This window comes from Gadus morhua, chromosome 20 (genome assembly GCF_902167405.1).
Source record: "Gadus morhua chromosome 20, gadMor3.0, whole genome shotgun sequence".
In the NCBI taxonomy this organism is placed as follows: domain Eukaryota; kingdom Metazoa; phylum Chordata; class Actinopteri; order Gadiformes; family Gadidae; genus Gadus; species Gadus morhua.
The window spans coordinates 21,899,905-21,908,268 of NC_044067.1; positions in this window are offsets into that span (position 1 = coordinate 21,899,905).

Sequence of the window (8,364 nt, forward strand, 5' to 3'; positions counted from 1 at the left end):
CGCTGTTGGGGTCACATTTATATATAGATAATAATAATAGGTATACATTCGTTAATAAATATTTATATGTGTGTAGTAACAAGGAGGTTTCGGCGATATTAGATAATTTGTTAAATAATAACTAGTGTAAAAGGATCTAAAATATGGGGAACAAATCTGGAAAAACGGAGATAACGGGACCTGCGAAGGTGATGTTGGAGAAGCATGGTGAAGCGGCTCTGGAGGGTTTAAAATATTGGTGCAAACTGGGCTTTCCTGAAATGGGGAGTTTTAGCTTAAAAAGATTACAGGAGTTAGAGAGACGATTGTTGGAATCAGAAATGAAAAAGAAAAGTTCCCAACTATGTTGGTGTGCGTTTTATTTGTGGGAAAGAGAGGGCCAGGATAGAAAAAAAAATCAGCCAGGGACAGAGAGCGTAGAGAGTGTAGGGATTTTTAATCTCAATGTCACCCGAGATATAGACCCGGACCTGGACTGCACCGGCGGACCGCGTGCGAATCTCCCTTCTCCTCCCCCGTATGACAACGCCCCTGAAGCCGCATCATCGGACAATCTCTACCCTGACCTCAAAGATGAGGAGAAAGCACCCGATTGCAGCATGGCAGGAGATAGGCCTGCAACTCGTAGCCAGAGGAAAGCTCCACAGCAGGCGACGGCCACACCGACCAAGCGGGAGCCCGTCGCCAGCCGCTTGAGGAACCAGGGAATGGCGTTCTCCCCAACTCCTCAACATGAGGACGTGATGGATGGACAATTCCCCATGATCGAAGTACTGAACCCCCAGGATGGCAGACCAGCATACGTTTTTCGTGCATGGAGACCCAGTGACATTAAGGACATAGCGGAATGGCTCCCAGACCCATCTGTAGTGGGGGGGGCTGCCTTCGCCACAGCCCTTCAAGAGTTGGTCCAACAACACAAGGCCTCCATCAGCGAAGTTCGCCAACTCTGTACGTACAGACTGACCCTAAGGTGGGGTCGGATCCAAGGCGACATGCCCGGGAGGGACGAAGCGGATTTAATGTTCGATTGGGATCAAGGGTCCGTGTACCGCCGGCTGGTAGAGGGACTGTGTGAACGGGCCAGGGGGGCGTTCCCCATGGTTAGAGATTGGACCGCTATTCGAAAGATCAAACAAACAGAAGGCGAGACGGTGGCTGACTTGATGGACCGCGTTGAAAAGGTGTTTAAGATCCACGGGGGAGTGCCTGTACCAACCGACCGGGTGGTTCAGACTCCGTACGAAGAAAATCTCACCGCGGCCTTCCTGGATGCGTTGGCCGACAAAATATCGGAATTCATAGAGACACACTGCATTGGGTGGCGTACCGCCAGACTTGATTTGATTATAAGTCACGCAACCCACGCAGAAAATCTCTTCATGAAGAAAGAAAAGTTCGAGAAGAATAGAAAAGAAGAGATAACCAAGAAGCTCCAGCTCGCCCAACTGGAGGCCCTGGAGAATCCTAAGCCAACCCGTCGCGACAAAGACCAAGGAACCGACCGGCCAGAAGAGAGAAAGTCCCGTGGAGTAATCAACCGGGACTGTTTGTATTGTGGCTCCAAGGATCATTGGTTAAAAGATTGTCCCATTAGAAATGGGGAAAACGATGAAGCGGACGGCTGGGAAACCGCACCTTCCCGTGAAGTGACTGTGAATCATCCAAGAGGCGGAGGTGAAGGGGGGATTTCGCATTGACGGGACGCCGGAGCAGGACAGGTCCAAGGAGGAGGTATGAGCACCATAACACAAACACAACGCACACTACCACCACATCCAAATTAATGTTGTATGGTTCTCACCAGCCTTAAGCGAGCTAATCAGCTAAATTTAATATTAGATATGGTTATTTCAAACAACGGGCTATTGTAGACAGTGGACACTCGATTATTACAATCTAACACAACCATTTTAATGGTCAACCATATCACACAGCCATGACATGACCCCAACTGACCCAGACTAACCCCGACTGATCCCCGACTGACAACAGAAGTGTATTGCCTAATATTGAAAATGCAGATTTTTATATTATGATATTTTGTTAATGTTTTATGGCCAAATGGCAACAAGGTGAATTAATGAACGTATGAGAGAGATTGGAAGAAGTATGTGTTATGGAAGGAGAAGAGATAGATGAGAACGTAAGGCAAGACAAGATAAGGAAAGGGGTGGGGAGAGAGATAACCCATCTGCATCGAGTTTTGTTCAAATAGATCCGGACCTGGACAACGCTCCTCCTCCTCCTGCTTTCAGCCCGACCAGTGGCCCAATACAGTGCAAATACCCCACGTCACAACTCCTCTGCATCAGACTTTATGAAGTTACAGACCATGGGAGGCCCACCTGAAGAGCTACGGAACGGTCTGCTGGACGACACAAGGAGACAGTCCAGCAGGACCAAAGCACCAGAGTGGTGGCCTCCATGGTGCCTGTGTAGCCACATTGAAGTGGCCTGAACATTGAGACAAAGGAGGGTCTCAGAGACGGGAGAGACGTGGGGACAGGCACTTCAAAGGACAGCCCGTGATGCAAATGAGAGGCAGAAAGCAAAAAGAGAGAGGTGGAGGCGTGTCCAGGCGGATGGAGAGAAGAGCAGTGTCCAGGCGGATGTAAAGTATCGCACTAAACACAGCATACATATTACAAGAGAAAGATCTAATGTGTAACTAGGACTGTGTATAAATTGTGTGATAATTTCTTACATCTGAAAGGTTTGAAAGTCATCAGGAAAAGTGGTTTGAAGAAACATAGACAAGTAGAAAAGTTGAAGGTTAAAGAAATGTGTTAGACAGAGTTCAAATGTACGACAGCGGTAGAATTCATTAAGGCACAAAACGTTAAAATTGAACCCCAAAAAGCATAACCATGATGTATGCTACAATGTTTTTCAGAATTAAAGTAGAAGGTTTTTGGTGCGCTCGCAACAGCAAGCCATGCTTACAGGTCTGGGCTTTCCCTTATTTATGGTAAATTGACACATGGGAGAATCATGCGTCAAGAGGGGGGATGGGGAGCCCACAACAACAACCTTGGGTATACCAAAGCAAACCAAAGGAAATAATTACTAAAAAAAAAAAATTAGACAAACCCCATGTAGGTCCCTCAGAGACATCATGAAGGACAATGGGAAAGAGAAGAGGAATACCGTTTAAATGTTGGGTTATACTGTGTGTTATTAATGCTGACTGGATTGACAATTAATGTTTAGAGTAGTAAACATTAAGTGCTTGCCAACTACTCATGTGTTAGTATCACGGAAGCAACATTAAGGACACATCAAATAAGAATATTTTTGTTTAGAAATGTTTTAAAAGGTAGCCTTGTTTCTTTGTTTTAGTTTTCTTTTCTGTTTTTATTTTTATGACTTTTGAATATATGGAAACAGATGACTTGATTGTGATGTTAGGCGATTTTATGCTACCTTCTGTAAAAGCGAACGGTGGTATAAATAGTCTGAACAACCTCCTATAAAAGCGAAGAAGTGCTGATGGTCGGACATGATAGATTTTTGAATTTGTGATTATAAAATAATCAAAGGGGGGATTGTGATGGAAAATCTACATGTTGTATTGTTTTGGTCTATATGAATTTAAGTTTTGTTGCTATTCTGTGTAATTTTATATAGTGTCTGCCTTCTGGGCTCCTTTTGGGTCATTTAAAGTGTGAACGTTCGAGAGTCGTGTGAAGCATTTTATTGCCTGCCTGTACCTATCTTCGTGTGTTGTAAATCAGCCAATCGTAATGCTTTGATGTCCTCAACCCCCTGGCTAACGTCAACGAGACCAGAAGGTCACTCACGGCCGCCGACCCCTCAAATGACATCGGGGGGGGGCTTCAATAGAAAAGATTACCATCTGGTAAACAAAGGCTGTTGGTTTTATGGGGGGGACACCCCCTCCAGATGCCAACCCCAGTGAATAAGAACTCATTTCTTTCAAACACTCAGGGGACTTCTCCCCAGCGTACCTTCAGAGAGTGAAGTAACATGCAAAGAGAAGCTCTCATCTGAGGCCTCAGATTATTATTGTATGCCTGTTTTTTATTGTTTGTTGATGCATATTGAGATGTATCTTTGTTAGTACTTTTTAATACAAATATATGCGACCAGCAATTGCCTACAAGTATTGTGTGCTTTTTTGCATCTAAAGATCTCATCTGTCTCAGACGCAATATCTAATAGAGAAATTGCCACGACACCAGTCTAACTCTCCCACCGTTTTTCAAATGAAAAACAGGCTAGGGGGTTTTTCTATTGGCCCACCAATTGTCAGGTGGTTTTGTTTGCCAGTATGGCACTCCCGCCGTTTCTTTCAAAAGCAGAAATGGCCGAGAGAGACCCCTTATTGGAGAGCCGGATTCCGTAACTCCGCCCCCGGTGGTAGCGGACCTAATGGAAACCGTGTTGCTCTGGTTTTTCTTTTCCTTTTCATGGGTTCCATGAAGCACGGATTAGAGCCGGAGTCTTTATAGACTCACTTTTTTCTCTCTTGATCATTGCCTTGCTTGATCTAGGAGGAATTCGTTTTTTATTAAGCTGTTGTGTTTTACACTTCCTTGGCGTTTTTGAGTCTTAATGTGCTCTGGTGACTTAAGTCGTTTTGACTGGGGTCCAGCAGGAGTACATTGATTGGGCTCCGCTCGCAGCTTCACCTTAGCCAATAAGGCGTAGCCTAGACGGCGTAGCCTACATGAAATAGAACGATAGTTATGTTATTATAACTCTAGTTCTATGATTGTAGGCGTAGACGTCTAGTTTCCCACCTGCTGTACCCTCCAAATGCTGAAAGAAAAGCGTGGAGGATGAGCGACGGTATACACCGCATTATATAGACACGATACCGTGGGAAATGTGGGCGGTGCCCACGCTGATTGGTGCATAGTTTGACATTTTCAGCGCGCGTGCGCACGGGACAAGCCCGTAAGGCGAAGCCTAGACGGCTACGCCTACAATCATAGAACTAGAGTTATAATAACATAACTATCGTTTTGCCTCCTCTGTTAGTGTTTAATTGATTATCCCAAGCTCCGGGTTAAATAAGCAACTTTAAGTTAACCAACCTGGTTTTATAATAATAATAATAATACATTTAATTTAGAGGCGCCTTTCAAGACACCCAAGGTCACCTTACAGAGCATATAGTCATCATACATTTTTTAAAAAGCAAGACATTGTGGAAAAAATAAATAAATAAATAAACATAAGCAATAAGAAATAAATAAAAAACAAAACAATCAAAACAGTGATCAGTTAGACGTTGTGTGCGAGTTTGAACAAGTGAGTTTTGAGCTGTGACTTGAAGGTTGAAATGGTGTCTGACTGTTTTATGTGTGGGGGGAGGGAGTTCCAGAGCCTGGGTGCTGAACAGCTGAATGACCGGGCACCCATTGAAGTGAGTCGTGATGTGGGGATACATAGTAGTCCAGCAGAGGTTGAGCGGAGGGAGCGGGAGGGAGTGTATTCTTGGAGGAGGTCGCAGAGATAACTGGGGGCTAGGTTGTGAAGAGCTTTGTAGGTGAGGAGTAGGGTTTTGTATTGGATGCGGTAGTGTACTGGGAGCCAGTGAAGTTGAATGAGGACAGGGGTGATGTGGTCAGATGATTTGGTGCGGGTGATGATCCGGGCGGCTGAGTTCTGAATGATCTGCAGTCTGTTGATAAGTTTGGTGGGGAGTCCGGTGAGGAGGGCGTTGCAGTAGTCTATGCGTGATGTGACAAATGAGTGAACTAGGATTTCAGCGCTGGATTGGGTCAGTGATGGGCGGAGTCTGGCGATGTTGCGGAGGTGGAAGAATGCAGTCCGGGTGATGTTGTGAATATGGGGTGCGAATGAGAGGGTGTTGTCCAGGATGACGCCGAGGCTCTTGACTTTGGAGGAGAAGGGTACTGGGAATCCATCGATAATTATGAGTGGAGCTGGGGTGTGTTGTGATTTAGTGAGGGTGGATTTGGATCCGATGAGCAGGGCCTCGGTCTTGTTTCCATTGAGTTTCAGGAAGTTCCTGCTCAACCAGCTCCGGATCTCTTCCAGGCACGTGATGAGGGAGGTGGGGGGGATGGCAGCGGTGGGTTTGGTGGAGATGTAGACCTGTGTGTCGTCAGCGTAGCAATGAAAATGGACCCCATGGTGACGGAGGAGTGTGCCCAGCGGGAGGAGGTAAGTGGTGAAGAGGAGTGGACCCAAGACTGACCCCTGGGGGACGCCCAGTGAGACACCTGAACACCCAGACTTGTGGTTGCTTAGTTGAACAAATTGTTGACGGCCGGTGAGGTATGATGTAAACCAGGAGAGTGCAGCACCAGTGATCTTAATACCAGCTAGGCGGTCCAGGAGCAGAGGGTGGGAGATGGTGTCGAATGCTGCGCTGAGATCGAGGAGGATGAGAATGGTGAGTAATCCAGAGTCGGCTGCAAGGAGGAGGTCGTTGGTGATTTTGACTAGGGCTGTTTCAGTGCTGTGTTTTGGACGGAAGCCAGATTGGAACGGTTCGTGGAGATTGTTAGTGTCGAGGTGGGACTGTAGTTGTGCGGCAACCACCCTTTCAAGTGTTTTGGAGATGAAAGGGAGATTGGAGATGGGCCGGTAATGGTTAAGGTCAGTTGGGTCAGCACCAGGTTTTTTTAGGATGGGAGTGATGGCAGCCAGCTTGAGAGTGGGGGGTACAGTACCAGTAGTGAGGGAGGAGTTAATTATGTTGGTGATCATGGGGTAGATGGACGGAAGACATGCTTTGACAAGGGAGGTGGGAAGAGGATCGAGCTGACAGGTGGTGGTTTTGGCTTTGCGGATGAGTTCTGAAACGGTCTGTTCTGTTACTAGGGTGAAGTCAGAGAGGGAGCTGATGAGAGGTTGGCCAGAGGTGATCATCCAGGGTGGGTCATCAGAGGGGGTACGAGATGAGGCCAGTTTTTGGTGAATGGTGTTGATTTTAGAGCTGAAAAGGTCAAGGAACGCAGTGCATTGGGTGGTGGAAATGTCTGGAGGGAGAGATTTAGGAGGCAGAAGTAAGTGGCTGACTGTTGAGAAGAGGACTCTGCTGTTGCCTGTACCAGTGTTGATGAGGTTGGAGTAGTATGAGGTTTTGGCAGTGGTGAGGGCATTCTTGTAGTGATGGAGGTGGTCCGAATACATTTGGCGGTGTACAGTGAGTTGAGTCTTACTGTAGAGTCGCTCCAGTCGACGACCAGTGGCTTTGAGCTGGCGCAGATGAGGAGTGAACCAGGGAGCAGTGTGGGTGAATGAGACTGAGCGGGTTTTCAGGGGGGCCAGGGTGGTGAGGGAGGAGGAGAGGCAGTTATTGTAGTGAGTCACCAGGTCAGTCAGGGAGGAAGCTGGGGGAGGGTTGGGGTAGGAGCTGATCATGGTGGAGAGGTCTGTGGTGTTGATAAGTTTGATGTTTCTGAAGGAGATGGTCCGTTGTTCCTTGGTTTTGTGTAGTTGGGTATGAATGTCAAAAAGTACAGCTTTGTGGTCGGAGATGGGGAAATCAATGACATCAAGGTTAGTGGGAGTGATGTCAGTGCAGCAGATTAAATCCAGAATGTGACCTTTGTTATGGGTTGGGAGGTTGACATGTTGTGTGATGCCAAGACAGTCTAGAAGTGATGTGAAGTCATTAGCAAAAGTACAGGATGGGTTATCAATGTGGATGTTGAAATCACCAAGGAGGATAACAGTGGGGGACATTGCACATACAGATGTAAGTAGTGATGAGAATTCATTGAGGAAAACGACGGAGGGTTTTGGTGGTCTGTAAATGGTGACAATGATAGTGGGTTTGGGGCCTGAGAGTTTTACAGCTAGACATTCAAAGGAGGAATGAAGGGGGACTGTGACAGTGGTGACTTTGATGTTATCACGATGGAGGAGAGCAAGGCCACCCCCCCTCCCATTAACCCGGGGTTTACTAATAAACGAAAAACCTGGTGGGACAGCTTCATTTAGATGGAAGAAGTCATTTGGTTGTTGCCAGGTCTCAGTGAGGCAGAGAATATCTAGGCTCTGGTCAACAATAAAGTCATTTATCAAAAGGGCCTTATTACTGAGGGATCTGGTGTTCAGCAGACAGAGTTTCAGACAGGTGAGTGGAGTGTAGCAGGTTGCTTGGAGCAGAGGGGACAGTACACTGTGATTGACGGGACTGACCGTACGGGCTGTGCGAGGAGGGGGGCGGGGCCCAGTGGACCAGAAGGAGCGGATGTTTTTGTTGCTGGTGTGAGTGTACTGAAAATTCCGTCCAGAGCCTCGGTGGATGTATTTTGGTCGTTTGAGAATGTCCTGGTGGGATGCAAGCTGAGGTGGTTGGGTCCTTGAGAAGATCCGTAGACGTAACATCTCCGTTACCGAGTAACGGAGCGGCAG